The 19,280-nt window shown below is 41.5% G+C and overlaps 1 protein-coding gene across 2 annotated transcripts in view; it reads left to right on the top strand.

Moving 5' to 3' along the window:
* SGCD (sarcoglycan delta) overlaps positions 1–19,280 on the top strand; it is a 346,958-nt gene that overhangs the window by 118,087 nt on the left and 209,591 nt on the right. For both annotated transcript variants that reach the window (XM_069772344.1, XM_069772341.1), the window contains exon 2: positions 17,742–17,927. The gene's annotated coding sequence lies outside the window, so the exon portion shown is untranslated. The remainder of the gene's footprint in view (positions 1–17,741; positions 17,928–19,280) is intronic.

Genomic DNA, 19,280 nt, shown 5'->3' with positions numbered 1-19,280 from the left:
CTTGGTGGAAGGACGGACCTTGGCATAGTAGGGTACGTCTTCTGTGCTGGGGCAGTGCATGTGGGAGGCATATTGCGGCTTCTATTGCTCCTCTGCATCCAAAGTTTGTAGCCAAGCCCCTTCTGAAGTCAATACATCTAAACCTAGTATCAGTCTTACTAAAAATGTCATAAGGAACTAGCATGGCTACAGCAGGAGCTTTTCACTAATGTGAAATGGTACAAACCTGGCGAGCAAAAGGTGTGTGGCTAAAGAATACCAGTTGTGCAGCCACGTAGGCTAAAATCAGAAGGACTGAGAGGCAAAGTCAGTTACAGCTATAAAGGTTATGAAATGACTTACAAAAGCACTGGAAGTACGAGGAAGGCAAAAGTCCATCAGTAAGAAAGCAAAGCAAATAAATGGACCAGACAGAGAGGACAGAAATACCAAATGCCATTATTTTGCACTGCTCTTCACAGAAAGGTTAATAATTGTGTCAGATCTATAACCAATGTTCCCTGTAACAAGGGGTTACGAGCAAAGGCAAGAACAAGATAAGGAGTATTTAGATAAGTGTGATATATTTGGGTCAGCATGGCCTTCTGAAATGTACCCACTGAATTATTTACGACTCTCAGAAGCTCATGGAGAATAGGGCAATTGTCAGAAGTCCGGAGGAAGGCAAACATAGTACCTGTCATCACAGAGGACAGTACAAGGGAAAAAGAGGCTTGTAAATACCCCCAAAGATACAGAGCAAATTATTGAACTTGCACACACCTGTGAGCAGCAAATAGTATCTAGCATGCTTTACTAAGCCCAAACTAATCTAATTTCCTTCTCTGGTTGGGTGACTAATCCAAAAGAGAGGAAAGCAGAAGCACTTTGTCTTTAGCCAGGAGTCCGATACTCACTTAAGCACCATGCTCTTGTATCTGAGAGAAGGCTGAGCTCAAACCTGTAGCTTTCAAACTTTTTGATTAGTGGATCGTTAGAAGCTTTTAGCAGAGGTGCACGTTCCCAGGTAGCAAGGAATTCACTGGCCAATAACTACTAATCGCTACACACCTGACTTCAACAAAATCTTAAGAGCTGTTTATTAATATTTAACTCAAATGTCATTGGACATTTTGGCCATGGAGTGTGAGAGGGATCTGCCTTAATAATTTTCATTAGTTGCTTGGATGACGGCCCAGAAAGTACATTTCCCAAGTGTGGATGAGCCCCAATCTTTAAAAAGAAAAAACAATTGCACACAGGCAAAATAAGGAATTGCTGTCTAGGGACCACTGCTTCAGGAGAGCTCAGGGGATGTCACTGTGGACCCCCAAACCGATAGGCAGCCAACAGAAGCTGCTGTGATATGGTGGTCACAAAGGACGTAGGCAACCCTAGAGGGAAGCAACAAACCCAACACTAGCATTACTAGTAGCATTAGTTTGTGGACTGCTATACTCAGAAAATGCTGCAACTTTACTGAAGAAGGGAGGTAACCTGGGGAAGTTGGAGAGAACAGTACTGGCACATTCGGGACTATTTCAAGGCAGCTGCTTAAAACAGTTATGGCCTCTCGTTACCAGACTCAAAGGTGTGCAAACAGGTAGAGAGTTGCCTTGATAACGGAACCAAAATTTCAAAATTTGTATGCACGAATGCATGACATGGAGGGATTTATGCGCTCATAAATCCAGTTATGGTCCTGATTTAGGAAAACACTGAAGCATCTGCTTAACTTTTTCTCTGACACGTTTTAAGTGGGTGCTAAAAGCTCTATCCTGAATGAATTGCTTTTCTGATTCAAGACCCAATCAAACATACGCTTGTGTTAGGAAAAAGATATATGCAATAGCATAAATTCTCTGAAGGGGAGGGGAATATGCATTAAGATATTTTTAAATGTCTATCTTATAAATGCTTTCTCTTAATGGAAATTGCTGTATACAGCAGTATACTCTTCTTCTTTGCTCTCTCTCCACCATCCCTTTCCCCAGTGTATTTACTATGAAAGAGTTTTGCCTTGGGCAATAGCCTGTACTGCAGTAGAGTATCACATACAGAAAACTTACCTAACATCAGACGAAAGTGTAATAGGTAGGCAGAGATTGGGAATCTAGAGGTAAGCCTTTAAAAAGTTGTCTTAAAGATAATTCTTTTTAAACATTCCTCAGGCTTTTGCATAAAGATTGCAGAGGAGGCATTCTAGCGTCTTATAGAAGTGCTGGATTTGTGCTCTGTAATAAATGTATCCATAGGGTGCTGTGTTGTTGTAATGATAATGAATGATAGTAAAATTAGGAGAATTAATAATGACCCAGCTGGAATAATTTAGCACTGTGATAACTAAACTCTAACCTAATACTCAGTGTACTCGCAGAACTATTTACAAAGCACATTGAATGCGAGAGTCTGAGGGGAATCTTCTATAGAAAACAAAGTGAAACCCTGGTTGTAAACAAATGCCATAGCATGTCATTAAGAGGATTAAGTGGCTTGAAATTGATGTCTAAGGCATTTTGGTTGATTGTTGCTAAAAATACCACATGCTTGACAATTATCTTCTGTTTGCCGTCCTCTCTTCTGCTAGTTGTCTGTCATGCAGTATTAGCCTTGTTTACCAGCACTGCCTTGTACCGGGTCTTTATCTGCGAGGCTTGCTACTTCATGCCAGACCTGATCTGGATTTTGCAGTCTGATGTGTTGGCACCAGTCGGTGCCAAACCATTAATACCTTAATAATAGTGAGGGAGAGGCCAGCTTCAGCAAACACTGGGCTGAAACCAAAACAGAACAGCACAAGAGTTGTGGAGTTCGTTAAAATCAGTTTCTTCTATAGCTTTTTAAACGAAAGGCTTGGGTTTTAGTTTGAAATATTTTTTTTTCTAAGAAATGTATCTTACATTATAGTTAAAGTTTTAAAAAAATTTTGAAATTTCAGTGAGGCATTGCACAAATGAGTTTTGTGTGGAATTTAACTCATAATAGCTTTCTGAGTAATATTTCTGAGACTTTGACTGTTGGTCTAATTATATGTGTATATATATATCTTTTTTAAGTAACAAATTTTTAGAGGTAGAAAAATTTCCTCCTCTGTCCTGCTTAGTGATTCCTTGCTATTAACTCATTGGGCTGTGCTTTGTTGGGAGGAAGAAGCTGCGGATGTAATTTAGATAAGTCAAACATTTCTGAGGCAAAGCTTTAGAAGTGGCGTCATTGTATCTCAGAGAACGTTGCCACATAGATCGATTTCCGATCTGTTCAGGCTATCAGTAAAAGCCCACGGAGAAGTGTGTTGCACCAAACTCCTAGATATATGATAACGCAAAGCAAGAGATATGGTTGCTTCCGTGACCATTTAATGTGCATAAATTTGTTGTAGCCCTGAGTACAATAGGCAGGACAAAGTCTGCAATTCTGATTTAAATCTGAAAATTAATGGGGAGCCTTGCAGTGGTGGCAGCAGCCTTTTGGTCAGGTCTTACTAGAAAGGATGCGAAGTGTATGCTCTTGCAAGAGGATGAAGAGAAACTCTGTGCAAGCAGCCGTGTGGAAACCTACCCATGGAGACTGAGGGTAAGACAGCCTTCACCTGCATCAATTCTGGCTTGTAGGTGCGGGTCTGCCTGCAGCAACGTGCCACGCAACCCCGCTGCTGTTTTGGATGTGTTTATGGAATAGCTCTAGTTTCAACCTGGTTTATGTACTCACCTGGAATATCACCCCTTGTCATTTTTGGGGGCATTGAATTGAATTATCAAAAAATGTGTGTCTTCGACATCACAGGTTGGATTTGGGTGTTAACAAATTCTTCTGGCTCTTGCCAGTTCTGTGCCTTGTACCCCTACAGTGCTGTGTTATGCTGAGCTGTTTTTCTTCTGTATTTAGAGAAAATGGGCACTGAGAGATACTAGCAAGTCTGCTCTGTTGGCATAAGGATTAATGTCCCGTATAATTTTAGAAATGGCAGATGTTGGATGGACTTGTGGTCCTGGCTCAGGTCTGTTTTATTGTGATGGAAGCTAACACATGGACAAAGAAACCCGAGATTTTCAATTAGAAGTTTTGGGTTTGGGTTTGGGGTTTTTTTTTCCCTGTATCAGTTTTATAATAAAAAAATGTATGTCCTGAATCCAGCCTCTTGGGCAGTATGAAATACTGATAGTTGAAGCCAGATGATTTTTCCCCAAGACAGAGGCTCACACGTTCCACATTGCTGGCTCCACCATGCGGCTGCAGGCAGCAGCAGGGGAGTTGCAGGAAAAAATTAAGAGTAGTAAAGTTTTAAACTGTGATTCAATCCATTCCTTCTCACATGAGATGCCAAATCCACAGACCTACTGCCTCTCTTTCTTGGACACTTCTGTCCTTCCTTTGCGATACAATTACACCATGGTTGCAAGTTTTGATTGTAATCTAGACCTAATCATCCTGTTTTGAGGACACGTGCATATATAAATATTGAACGTACGAGTTCCTGTTTCTGTGAGCGCTGTCTCAGGGTTGGCTCTCCTATTCAGTTTATCTTGTGCAACCTGCAGACCAATTCTTAGTAGGCCTCAGTCAAAGAGGACTTTCACAGAAACACAATAGCCGGCTGAATGCGAGCCAGCAGTGTGCCCAGGTGGCCAAGAAGGCCAACGGCATCCTGGCCAGCATCAGAACTAGTGTGGCCAGCATCAGAACTAGTCTGGCCAGCAGGAGCAGGGAGGTGATCGTCCCCGTGTACTGGGCACGGGTGAGGCCGCTCCTCGAGTCCTGTGTTCAGTTTTGGGCCCCTCACTGCAGGAAAGACATGGAGGTGCTGGAGCATGTCCAGAGAAGGGCAACCAAGTTGGTGAGGGGCCTGGAGCACAAGTCTTTGAGGAGCGGCTGAGGGAACTGGGGCTGTTTAGTCTGGAGAAGAGGAGGCTGAGGGGAGACCTGATCGCTCTCCTCAGCTACCTGAAAGGAGGTTGTAGTGAGGTGGGTGCTGGTCTCTTCTGTCAGGTGGCTGGAGATAGGACGAGAGGAAATGGTCTCAAGTTGCGGCAAGGGAGATTTAGATTGGATATTAGGAAAAATTTCTTCACCGAAAGGGTTGTCAAACATTGGAACAGGCTGCCCAGGGAAGTCGTGGAGTCACCATCCCTGGACATATCTGAAAGACGTGTAGATGTGGCGCTTAGGGACATGGTTTAGTGGTGGACTTGGCAGTGTTAGGTTAACGGTTGGACTTGATGATCTTAAAGGCCTTTTCCAACCTAAACGATTTTATGATTCTATATTTAAGCAACATAAGGAGGAAGAGAAGGTATCTGCTTTGTGCTGGAGTTGAAAGACATTGCCAAATGGAATTAGAATTTCTGTCTCGACAGCAATCAAAATTAGCCTTTCATCATACATTAAGGTAACACTCAAATTGTTCTGTAAGCATCAGTAGCTTAATTGTATTATTTTGAGGATGCATGCATAAATAAATATTGAATATATTAGTTATCTTGCATATGGAAATGAAGCTAAAATATTAGCGAGGATGGAGACTCCTCACTACTGGTATTGTTTCTTAACAGCCCTGTTATTCTGGCTGTGAGCTGGATTATTTTGAGCTACTGTGTTTCCCTTTTTGGCTGATTTAACCCAATGTAGTCCTGCATTCAGTCAGCATTTAAATGAGCAGGCGAGATGCAATCTTCGTAAATTATTACAGACCAGTGCAAGTCCATCACGCAGCATAATGGATTTTGGGTACAGAACAGTAAAGGACCTTGCTCTGAGTCACAACTGGCATCTGTATCGAGGAAAAAAAAATAAAATCTTTTTAAAATACTATATGTAACAGACTATAACTGAAAGAAATGTATTTGTATATCAGAGCAATCCAATAAACACACACAACCTGCTGAGAGATACAGCAGTATCATTCCTGTATAAATCAGTTCATAAACTCATTTTTAATTTTTTGGCAGACTTATGAAGCCAATTAGCTTGGTAATAAATATTCAGCTTTAATGGGCAAGTAAATAATTAATGTTATTGCCTTTGTAAATTTAGCTTTTCAGTTATAAATTAACATAATTAAAAGAGTAATGTTTCAGTACGCATTTTACCAGCCAAATCTAAATCAAGCAATTAAACTGTAGGTTTTCCACATCAAATGAGTTGAGTTTATAATGATACAAACTGTAGGCATAAATTTGTTTTTCATGGTCAGATTCATTACAAAAACATGAAGGAAAATATTCTGCAGTAGATGTAATCAAGTATATTATTTGAAGAACCATTAATATATACTTTAACTACTTTTTGTTGTCCTTTCACAGCAAAATAGAAAAGGGAAGGCATACTTCCCATCAATCTCTGGCACTGGGATAATTGCCTGCATGTAATTGTAATGGCCACTGTAAAATGGTTATCGCTGGATAGCGGTTGTCACATCTCTTTGTTGGATTGCTTGCAAAAACACAATGCATGGTATGGATCTGAAAAAGATAAAAATTGCTCTGTAGTCATTAACTTAAAAAACAGTAGGCTGACTTACACCAGCTGAGAATTTGATCGTACTTTTTTCCTCCCTCTGCTTATTGCTTCATATTTTCTGTGATGTGCATGTGCCATCTTCCTATGCCATTCTTCAAGCTTAGTGAGCAATCAGAGCAGTAATGCTTTTCTTGAGAAGAACGGATGAGTTAGTAAGAATATGTAACTATTTCTACTCTGAATGCAGGTCAGAGCTGGCAAAATTCAGCCCTTTCAGTAGCTGTTCCAGAAGAGCAGAGCATGTGGCTGTAACTTCAGGTTGGCTCAGGAGTTCAGGAGATTGCATCAAGATTTCTGAAGTTGCTAGTGAGAGGCAGTTAAGGGGCATCTGAAACCACATGGCTTCTGAAACTTAGAAGCTTCAGGGACATCAGACTGTATGAACTTAGGTCTTTCTGATTTTTTATTTATTGGGAATTTCACCGGGCATTTCAATTTCTTTGAATGGTGTCAGTTTGTGACTTTTAAAATACTTTTCATTAGAAACAGAAAGAACCCAGAAGCAGTGACTCTAGCATGCACGTATAGACGCGCACATGCTCACACACTCGTGAAAACTTGGAAGTCTGAAAATTTGTCTTGAGTCAAAGAAGTGCCGAAAGCCCCCACTGAAAACCCAGAGCTATAGACATTTCTGGACTTGCAGCCTTCACAGAGTATAATCTGTCATAGGTTGAGCAGTCTATAGCTCTTCAAAATGTTTCTAAGAGCAGCTTTTTGCAAACTGCCAAAGGTTTGCAGATTTGTAATGAGAAGAGTTTGTAATGAGAAGGCTTGCCCATGTCCAAACCTGTTCATTGACATTTCTACAAGCTGTGATTTCATAGTCATTTTGTGTCCCAGAACCCAGTGGGCAAATTTATCACTGGCAAAAGCCCACTGAAGTCAATGCAGTTACACCAGAGATAAATTCAGGTCAATGAACTTCATTTTAGTGGTGTTCAAAATGTTTGCAGTGCCATGCAGATAGATAGCTGTAGGCTTTTTTGCAGTATCCAATTGTTTAAGGGTGAGCAGACTGAAAAAAATTTACCCTTGAGATAAATTTGTGCTAATTGACTTAAAATACGTGCAGAACTGCAGTATAGTTTTGACAATATTATTATTTGGGGTTGTAGAAGGACTTTAGAAAGAGACAAAGCACACTAAACTCTCATGTATGATTTCTGTGGGATCATATTTCCAAAGAGATTTCAATTGAACACAATTACTTGCTGGCATGATGAACTATGGGTGGAAGAGAGTTTGGGGATCCAACCACCTGATGGCACAGCCAGTTATCTTGTAAGCACTGTTAATTCGATATGTAAATGTTCATCTGTAGAAGTAAAAAATTTATATCAGTGATAAGGCCAATTTCTGTCTCAAGTGCTCCCCTGTTATGAATAGTTTTCATCTGTATTTCATTATTATACTTTGGTCACGTCTAGATTTAGATGAGGTTCAGGTGCATTGTATGATTTCTTTGCAGGCGGTGGCTAAATGAGTCTCTTCATCTCATGCCAACCTCTACCTGGACTTCGTGATGTATTTGTGGCTGGGGTCTACTAATCATGGACCTCAAGTGGAGTAAGCAGTCTTGAGCTATGTCTGAAGAGAATTCAGCCTATTTCATAATAAAGTTATTCTAAATTCCCTTACCTTTGATAGTCTACTTTTAGCTGCTTTGGTTTTCAGCACAATCGAAAGATTGCTCTGAGACTACTGAGCACCTAATGAGATTGAAGGCAGTTCAGATACTTGCTGTTCAGTCTGGCTCTGCCGTGCAGCCTGCCGAGTGCTATATTTCTGCTCCATTCGTTAGGATTTACAGTGCGCCGAGGAAGCCAGCCTTTACCGACTGAAACACTGTGACACTGCCTTATTTTATGGGTGAACGAGAGTATTTCAGATAGTTTTGTGACTTGTTAGAAAAGTCCATCTAACCTTCTCTCTCTGAGAGCAGACAGCAGGAGGTGTTTACATGGGTGAACTCAAGATCGTTCTCACGTGGAGTCTGAGGCACGGATGCCTTGTGCGTCCATGTTGGATTGCTCATTGCTTTGCACTCGTTATTGAAGGTTTTCTGTAGTTCAGTGTGTAAGACTAGATGGCCTGGGCCAGAAAGCATAGACTGGAGCACTATGCGCGCTTCGAAAGGGGAGAAGACATTAAGGGATTCTTGATTTGCAATTGCAAATGTGTTGGTGGCTGTATACCAAAAGGCCAGCTTCTGGGGCTTTCATGTGCTCCTGTTTCTTTATGGTCCTTTTTAACTTGCATGAACTCTCTCCAAACTCCTGACACTTCTCCTGGAAAGCTCCGACATCCTCCTGCAGCCCCAGGTCTGCTCTGGCCTCTTCTTGGCTCTCCAGTGTGCTCGCCCAGCCCTTGCAGTCCTCGTACGCTGCTGCAGGCATCGGTTCACCCTCGCCTCCTCCCCGATGCTCTGCCAGCCCTCTGCATGCCCTCTTCTGTATCCTCCTGGCTCTGTCCTTTTTGTACCAGTGGCTGAAATTAAACCACTTAAAAGCCTGGTAAATCTCTAGAGCCTTTATGCTGGTTTCCAGCTCAAGCTGAGTTTATTTTTCTTCAAATATACAATCCACATAGGAAGAGCTACATTTCAGAAGTTAGGTTGGTGTTTTTCAAGTGTCAGTGAATTTGATGTACTTTTCAGTCTAATGTATCAGATCTGTGCACTGAGTGAGGCTGCCTTTGTGTGTCATTTATGGACTTGGTTGACTCTTAACTTTCCCCTGGCTTGTCACAGTATAAAACTACAGCAACAGGTGGGAATTCCAGAGTGACAGCACATTGTATACAACTAATTTATATGACAAAACTTTTCAAAGTTTGAAAAGTGACTAAACCCAATTGTTTTTCCTAATATAACTATATTTGGCTTAAAGCATCAAAGGACAATCACATTTTAGACTCTCAGGAAATGCATCAGAGTTTGATGCTATGTGTGGCTTTTAAAATCAAAACATTGAGAATAATAATCTGAATTTATAATGAAAAAACTCTGCTCGGATTCTGGCTTGACAACTGACTGACAGCAGTGTGTCCTCCAGGTGCCACAGAATCCAATATACTTGTATTTTTTCTAACATTTGGTATACCAGCTTATCCCAATATGTTCCACAGAGATAAACAATAAAGTAACAGAGTTAAATAAAAAACTTCAGAGATAAGCAACTTCAGCAAAGGACGAAAGGTTTGCTTAGCAATGACATTTAACAGTAGATGGAGATATGCATTTACTTATTCATTTTCTAACAGAAAACGGGTTAGAAATGGCAGTAACACAAAACAGAGTATCTCTGAAGAGTGACAGATTAGGGCAGCAAAAATAATTGTTTCTTATGACCAGTCTTAATGCAGGCCAGTAATGAATCTCACCAATTCCAGTGAGAGCAGAGTGAGGCCAGTGCCAGAACTGTTGGGAAATTTCATCTGAAGTATTAAAAAGAGAGAGTCCCTGAACAAAAATAAAATAAATAAATTTTAAAAGGGGGGGGTGGCAAAAGAAAGGTGAAAACGTGTCTGAAGGAGATACAGAGAAGTCAGTTTTGGATGGCAAAATACAAATGCACTGAGTTCAAATGAGATTAAAGTTAATAGCGGTCAAGATAATACCTTTGATACAGAGAAAGAGAAGTACAGTATGTTTATAAAAAGCTTATGCTTTCATGTCCTGATCCTGTAATATGATCCACTTATGTGCTATCAGCTGTGGTAAAGACATCCAAATATATTTGAACCTTCTAGTAATAAACAGCATTCTTCATCCTGGAATGTACCTGAATTACAGAATACAGAAAATATATCCCAGAAGACTCTCAGTGCACTAAATTTGGGCACATAGAAGTTTATCTTGGAATGGATCCAAAAATAATGTTTTTCCCTGGTTAACATAGTTTATTCTACATTGTTGCATATATTGACGAATTTTGTTTCCCTTGAGTCAGTTGGGGTTTTCGCAGCGCATCCCACCTCCGTGATGCTGTGGTTGTAGAGTGGAGCCCTCACCCTTGTAACACCCTGGCAGAGGTGTGTGGTTGTGTGAGCCACAGGAGGAGAGGGGCGGCTGGAAAGGAGATAATCTGTCCCAATTTTTGCAAAAACTCTGTCCCTGGATCAGTGAAAAAGGGGATAAAGAAAGAGGATAAGGGATAAGAAAGACGCTGACTTTGCCTTACCAATGAATTAAAGACTCTGCCATCCTAAATTTGGAAATGAAGCCTTTTAGCAAGCTGGGAAACAAGTTAATGCTGGTACAATGCACTTTGGGCTGGAGAAACATGCTTCAAATTTGCTATGAATAGTCCTGATGGAGCCAGTTACACCACACTCAACATGGAAGTAAGGCTTGCAGTTTAACTGTGATACTAAGATGAGTGACATGATTGTTCTCTAGTTGAATTCCCATTTTAAGTTAGAGTAAGAGGAAATCCAGTTAGATATTGTCATATCAGCAAAGGTTGTATCACACAGCTGCCTCTGATATAAACCTGTCAGCTCTTGTTTCGAAGAAGAACTGGGATTATTTCATTACTCAATTATTTTGAAGATCTCACCAGTTAAGTGCAAGCTGTTTGATACCCATTCTCTCCTAAATCCAGAAAGTCAGTTAAGCATTGGGTTTTTTTCCACAAATGTGCCTCCAACCCTTTGAAAGCATTATTTGACAAGGACATATGCATTGCTATAACTTTATCATTGCTTTCAATTGAACTGACAGAAGAAACAATAATCTCATGAAAGAGCTTCAGCACAAGGGCAGATGTAAACATCTGAATCTAAGGAGCCCAAGAGATCTTATTTTATAGTGTAACCAGACTGTAGTAGTAGTAGGAGTAATAATAATAAAAAAACTTAATAGTATAATGCAGTGTTAGCAGCTAGACAGTTAGACAGTAGCCTGCAACTTAATGCTTTTGAACTTAAGAAGCAGGCTTCGTTAATGTAAGCTCCTTTCTTCAGCAGGCATGTTTTATTTCAAATTGGAAGTATTTCCACTGCATTTCTTGGATTTCATTTTCAGAAATTATTTACTCATATGCAACAGCAGCAAGACTTGTGCAGTGTCTTAGCATCTTCTAACCCAGCAAGATATTAGTCACGTAACATTAATACTATTATGATGGGAATAGTTCATACAACAAGCATGGTTAACCACTGCTCTTATTTCCTTTTTCCTGGGTACCCTTAGTTTGCACTTGCATGATAAAAACCAGTGCTGATCTGCAGCAACATCATGGTATTCCATTATATTCACCTCAGTCGATGTATTCTTCATTTTATTATTGCCTGCATTCTTTAATTGAGTTAATTTCCCGAGGAACTCCATCACACCACTAACCTCCTCCAAATTTCCTAATCATGGATGTTATCACTTGAATTGCAGTGCTGCTATTTTACTATTTGTTTTGTTGGCAGGGAAGGAAAAAAAAAACTCAAACCAGCTGAGTGCCGGTAGTGCTGGCGACTTCTGTTTTATTTATGTTTTGTACTGAGACATTGTGAATGATAAAGTATGTCTGGGACACGGCTGTGGGCAATGCTCTAAGTGTTATAGTTGGAAAGGTGCCAAAGTTGCATTGCTACCAATTTTTTACCATTAGCCTCCTGGAAGGAGGGATTCAAAGCCTCATTTTATTCCCTTCTTCACCAGTGTCACCTTTACACTAAATTAATGTGAGATCTTTACCAGAGATGGAGCTGACAGGATGAGCTGTTGATCCTACAGCTTCCTTGACGCGGCAGGAGCAGAGGAACAAATCCTATAAAATGTGGAAGACGGCTTCTCTTTGGACTTGAGCTGTGAGGAGTCAGGAGCATCCTTTGAGATAACTGAATACCCTTGCTTTCGGCCGAAGCTAGTGAGGTGGGATTGCATTAAGCCAAGCTGTCCTGAAGCTCAGTAGAAAACAGTGAGCTCGATCCTGAGGATATGGCAAAATGCAGCAGTTGTTGCCTGCTCAGCTGTATGGGGACTAATGTCCAAGGCTGTAATTAGAAGTTATACCTGCTAATGAATTGGTATAATCCCCTGCTGTGTTCAGAGTCTGCTGTGGGATCTTTTTCCCTGCACTTACAGAGAAGGTTGACCTTGTTAAATACTTAGCAATAAAAATGTGTTTTCCCTTGCCTGTTTCACAGCCTTTCTTCTGGCTCTACCAGTAGAGCTCCTCTGTATTAGTCAACCATGTTTACCCAAGTTTAGTTACAGGGAATGAGGGAAGCTACGAGACTATATATGAACATGTTACATATACCTGAGTGTGTTGTACATGTCTGCATGGATGCACGCACATATGGAGTTTTGATTTCTTAATGGTGACACTAGCAGTAAAAAAAAAAAAAAAAGAAATTTAATATTTAAACAAGGAGATATGGTTTCAATTATTTTTAAGTCACCAGAGTCTTTAAATATTTAATCTTTTCTATGCCCAACTAATTTCTTCAATTGCAGTTAGGTAGATTGTAACTAGTTTTTGATGAGACAAACTAATAACTAATTTGAGTATCTACTGCACTGTAGTATTTGCTTTCAAGTATGTCGTTCAGCTTCTAGGTGCCTCTTTTTGCCCTATCTAAAGTTGCAAATGCTCACCAATATTGTCATATCTAGCCACAAGGCCCAAGCTGCACCTTAAGCTATATGACACCCAAATATAAGGATGACCATGCTGGGTCAGATAAGGGTCCAGCCGGCTCCTGTCCTCACCCTGACAGTGATCAATAGCTGATGCCTAAGAAAAGTATGAGAACAGGGCAAAGGGATAGCAAGGCTTCCTGTGAGTCTCCTAGCCTTCATTGATTTGTGGTCTGGGAACATCTCAAGATAGAAGTGGTGTCTTCAAATTTGATATTTGATCTGATTTGTTGCGTCTAATGTGTATAGTTATTTTGTATAATTAATGCTTTCTGTCTGTAAAGGACTGAGACTCCTCTAAGGGAAATACTCTCTTTTTACTGGAAAAATGTCTTGTCTGCTTTTTCTGATTAATGAGCACATCTATATGCCTGCTTTTGTGACTTGAAGACTGATCTGATAGCACTTAATTAGGTTAACTTAGGAATGCACCTGAACATTCAGTCCAGGGCTCCAGAAACTGAAGGTAAAAATCTGAAGTTGTGGGACAGTGAAAGTAGTTTGTAGTTTGTTGGCAGTTACCTCCACACTTCTGATCAAAGAAGAATGGGGGGAGCACAAAATTTTAGAACCAAAACTAACTGAAATTGTGGGATTTCTAGTACAGGGGGCATTTCTGTAAGTTCAGAGTTGGTTTTGTTTCAGATAGTAGCAGTGCCAGTTCCTACAGCAGCTGCAGACTGAAATGAATGGGTTTTTTTATTAGGGATGCTGGTATCTATCTCTGCAGCTGCGGAATGGTCCTGGGGCTCTGGCCTTGGGCAGTGGCTCCGGCAGACCACCATCAGCCCGGGCTTTTCCAGCCCTCAAGGCGGCTGCTCACTAGAGCTGCCCAAAGTCAAGGAGGTCCGAGGAGCATCTGAGGAGCTGTGGGATGGGCTCTCCAGGTTCCTTTACTCTGAGAGGGAAACCAGTTGCCTGCTAGGACACTGATCGCTAAGTCAGTAGTGGCTTACTGAATGGGAAGGCATTTTTCTGCAAAATTGTGCAGGTTTGGGAAACAGGACTGGCATACGTTCTTTGGTTTTTTTTCTTTCCCCCCCTGGAAGGTTCTGAGCCAGCACAAATTATATCTCATGTTTCCTTGCATTATTTTTTAGTAGCCTTTTGCCTTACTATATAGCTGACTAGGAATGGTTCCTGGCCTGCCTCCCTCACTCTGTATTTCTGTGATGCATGTCATCAGAGTGTGGAGGAAGCATGTTGCATTCAAGCTGGAGCATCTGCACCTTGCTGCTTGTGGGGATCCTGGCCGCAGATTTCATTTTGTTATGTTTCACTCTCGTGTATCAGAGAGGTGGGAATGGTGCACAGTCATTGCAGATGACACCAAGCTGAGCGGTGCGGTTGACACACCTGAGGGATGGGATGCCATCCAGAGGGACCTGGACAAGCTCGAGAAGTGGACCTGTGTGAACCTCATGAGGTTCAACAAGGCCAAGTGCAAGGTCCAGCACATGGGTCGGGGCAACCCCCAGTATCAATACAGGCTGGGGGATGAAGGGATTGAGAGCAGCCCTGCCGAGAAGGACTTGGGGGTAGTGGTGCGTGAAAAGCGGGACATGAGCTGGCAATGTGCGATCGCAGCCCAGAAAGTCAACTGTATCCTGGGCTGAATCAAGAGAACCATGGCCAGGAGGGCGAGGGAGGTGATTCTGCCCCTCTGCTCCGCTCTCGTGAGACCCCACCTGCAGTTCTACATCCAGCTCTGGGGTCCTCAGCACAGGACAGACATGGACCTGTTGGAGCAAGTCCAGAGGAGGGCCACAAAAATGATCAGAGGGCTGGAGCACCTCTCCTGTGAAGAAAGGCTGAGAGAGTTGGGGTTCTTCAGCCTGGAGAAGAGAAGGCTCCGGGGAGACCTTATTGCAGCCTTTCAGTACTTAAAGGGGGCCTATAAGAAAGATGGGGACAAACTTTTTGGCAGGGCCTGTAACGACAGGACAAGGGGTAATGGTTTTAAATTAAAAGAGGGTAGATTTAGACTAACTATAAGGAAGAAATTTTTCATGATGAGGGTGGTGAAACACTGGAACAGGTTGCCCAGAAAGATAGTAGATGCCCCATCCTTGGAAACATTCAAGGCCAGGTTGGACAGGGCACTGAGCAACCTGGTCTAGTTGAAGATGTCCCTGCTCATTGCAGGGGGGTTGGACTAGATGACCTTTAAAGGTCCTTTCCAGCCCAAACTATCCTGTGATTCCATGATTCCATTTTGTCATGACCAAAGTTGTTTTCCCCTCCATGTCCACACCTCCTGTTACTTCCCATCCTCCCACATTACTGCATGTTTGCAGTACTCTGCCTTTTCAGTCTGCATCAGGCAACTGCTTGGCAGCAACATTTTCCAGCTCACTTCTGCTGTGCTCTCATTACTGTAATGGTAGTACTTGTGAGTGAAGGAAGCTTTTTTTTTTCTTTTTTTTTTTTTTTTTTTTTTCTGTCTTTGACAAGAGCTAGAAGTGCATGCTTCTGCCTGTGCTGTAATTTATGATCCACCCAGCAGTGCAGGAATTCAGATGGGACAGAAACTCTATGCGCATGCATAGCAGCATATTAAGGCAACGTGCCAACTTCTTACCAAAGAGATTTGCTTCCGATGAGCATTGGCAGGCTGTACTAAATAGAGCTTTCAAAAACACATCTTTTCCAACCTGAGACCAGGCTCCTGCACTTAGCTTGCAGTGATGATCAAGTCCTATTATTGTTAATTCTACTTCTCAACTCAGCTGATGCTATAGTTAATGCACAAAAATGTAGCACTGATTTTCTTTGTGACAATTTTGCGTTACAGTTTACAAGCAAAAATTAAAAAGTACTTGTAACTGTGGTCTCCAGAGATAGAAATCCCTTAAAAGCAGTAGAATTAGGTCTTGCTGCTACCTGCATATCAAACTACTGCAACATCATCCATTTCTATACCCATAAGTCATTCAGCAGCCATTTCGGTCGGCAGTCTGAATTTTTGTGGTTCACCTGGAAGAGGACAGGAACTGTGAAGGTCCACTTTTGTCCTGCATGTCTGAATTCAAGAGAGGCAGAAGGTCTGAAAATGTGTACCAAGAAATGCAGGGCTGGGCTTTGGCACCCTGACTGCTGTTGTGGGTATCTCACAAGGTTGTCTGCTTGTAGAGCCTTTAGGTGTGGTATGTAACATAAACCACATATACAAGGTCCAGTGAAGTAATTAGTGCTAAATGAAGTGAATATATTTGATTGTTCTGATCTGTGTGACCGTGCTTGCTATGTGGACTTTTGGTAAAAATAATTACATATATAAAGGCAGTATGATGCTAACTTTCAGTATGGACAGTTTTACATGCTGATTAGTGAAATCTTCCTTCTTGCAAGCCGGGAAGCTAATGGGTTTTCCAGATAGCTGTAACCTGTTCATGGGGTAATGATTTTTTGTGAAGATGTAATGGGATTTTGTGGTATTTCAAGCTGCCACAGGCTTTCTCCTGTGCAGGACACCTCTAAGGAACAAATATGTTTGTATATCTATTTTTTTTTCTTTTTTTTTTTTGCTCTTTTTGCATTTCTAGGCAAAGTTAGAGTATGTTCATGGCTGCTCTGTTGAGCTAATGTTAGAAAAGTATCTCTGAGCCCAGTTTAAGGACACAAACCACCTAGCGTGTATGTATCCAACCTAGGGAGTTTGGATCCTGCTCTTTGCTCAGTCCTTGCCTGCGGTGTGCTGCTTTGCCTGGTTTTGCTTCGCCAGGCTGTGTTGTCTGGGTGGGGGAAGGATGATCCTTTGAGTGTTTCCGCATATGCCAGGGATTAGGGATGATTAATGCAATGACAGTGATGAACATTTGAATTTCTCGGTCCTTCTTTAAGGTTTTTGGTTGCTGGCAGTGTTGCTGCCAGGTGGTCGTCTTCATCGCTGTCTTCTTACCTGGGTGTCCACAGTGAGGCCCCCATGTCCGTGTTCAGTGCCAGGGTCCAACCTCCTGGAAACATTGAGCACATCTAGCAGTGATAGCGAGGTAGAAAACATGGTGATGCTGAGCCCCTACCCTCCCAGAAAAGCTCGAGCCATTTACCTGTCTATGACAATTGCTTTGGAGGCTGAACTTTGGAAATCCGTATGCTGGACCTTGGGCTGAGAGTCGCTGCTTCCCATCAGCTGTGAGGTCCTAATGTGATTGCTTGTTTAGGAGCTTTGAATTCCTTGAGCAAGAGCCATTTTAACAGAGCAAAGTATTAAGACTGAGGTGATATCTCTGCTTTTAATATGAAAGTCCTGTTATTCTGCAGAAATGCCATAACGAATTAATATATTCCCTATTGAGAAGTGTATTACTTATTTTCTTATTATAATATCGGACTGGAATAAAAAGGAGCTGGACTGGCATTTGTTTCCTGGTGTAGGGACACTATTAAAGTACTGTAAAGCAAGAATAGCTTTGCACCGCAGTTCTTGAATTCAAAGATTGCCCTCCAAAGGTGCCACGCATGATGGATTGTCACAGACTCTTTGTCCTGCCTTGACATTTCATTCCTATCTGATGTTGTCTTATGTTCTGCTCTGAATCTGCCAAACAAGTGATCCTAGAATTTAATGCCCCACCTTCTTCTCTTTCCTTTTTCCGAACAGCATCTTTTGCAGCTGAGGCTCTGAAATACTGGAGGACACTGCATCTTCCTCAGGGACACGGACAAGGGAGAGCTGGAGCCTCTGGGGAGCTCAGAAAGGAATTGCAGTTGGTGGTCGCCTGAGGAGCTTACCTTCATACCAATGTTGCTCTGAAACGAGTTGTGTCCAACAGTCAGGTTTGGTAAGGTATGTTATTTTCCCTCTGCTCTTGTCTTTTCGCTCTTTTCTGAATATCTACATATGGGGGAAAATAAAAAATTAGCAGCCTTTGTGTTTATTGCTCTATATGTGCCATGCTCATACTGCCTACATAAATAACCTTTGCTCTCCCTGAATTTGGAGAGCGTTCATCAAGAGTAAAGCATTTTTGAAGTCTTGGGCTTGAGGGGGTGCGTGTTTATGTCAAGTGCTTTATTGAACAAAATGCTTGCTGATGGTTGTGTCTTGCTGTTGGTGCTGTATACTTGGTGATAGGCATCCACATTTTGAAATCCCAGTTGTTGTGTTTCACTAATGTCTGCAGTTCAGAGGGTCAGAGATGAAAAAAAAATAAATGATGCTGAAGTAGCCCATTTGTAATACAGCCCTGTAGTTTCCTTTGTGCTTTGTATATTCTTGTTGTTTGCCAAGGACAGAATAATACCAATTTCTTGCATAATCATGTGTGCCCCCTTTGTAGTGTAGCACTTAAAATTTTTGCATGTGTGGATGTTCTCATATACACGCAAATATTGCCTTGGTTATGCTGTAACTGTAGCAAGGCAATATGCAACTATCTTTTAATGAGAAATTGAGGGCCAGTACTTAAGGAATGTATTGTGGACAAAGCTTGTGCTATAGAAGCATTTAGAGTACTATAGCCTCTGATTCTACAGCTTCTTTTATCTAGGCCAAGTTATTTCTGTGAAGGCAAAGTTTGCTGATAAAAACCCCTCAAATTTAAAGTGTTGGTTCCCAGATCGCAGTAGAATGGTATCGGATAATGCTACCGTTTTTCATTTGACACGTGGGTATTGACTACTCTTATATGACTGAACCAGCAGTATAGTCTTGTTGAGAAAAGTACAGAAGCAATATAACACCTGCACTTGCTGTTAGGTGGGGGGGGAAATCAAGACTTTGAAGTCTCTAAGAAAACATGAGGCATACAGGTGAGTATGCGTTCATTCTCCTGCTTTTGATCTGGTTGCACCAGTAATGTTACCTCTGGAAATTGTAGGCTCAAACTCTCATGCTTCAGCAGAGCTCTGTCTCCAGTGATTGCAGAAAAAAGTTGATGGGAATAGCTTAAATTAGGTACTTAACTTTTAAATGTTGAGGGTCGAGAAAGAGCTGTTCCAGCTACATCATATGCTATTAATTTGTACAGGTATTTCAAGAAAACAACACTGTTGTCAGGGAGGAGAGGTTCCCATTATTAAAACCACTGCACTCCTTGCTGTTTGTCTGTCTTCTGCTCCAGTGGCATCTGGTTTCTAGAAGAGGAGGTTGTTAAACATTGCTTATGCTTTTGTTACCATCTTCACTTTTGTTTATTTA

The sequence above is a fragment of the Haliaeetus albicilla genome, chromosome 27, assembly GCF_947461875.1.
Source record: "Haliaeetus albicilla chromosome 27, bHalAlb1.1, whole genome shotgun sequence".
Taxonomy (NCBI): Eukaryota; Metazoa; Chordata; class Aves; order Accipitriformes; family Accipitridae; genus Haliaeetus; species Haliaeetus albicilla.
This window is presented reverse-complemented; position numbering and strand designations above follow the sequence as displayed.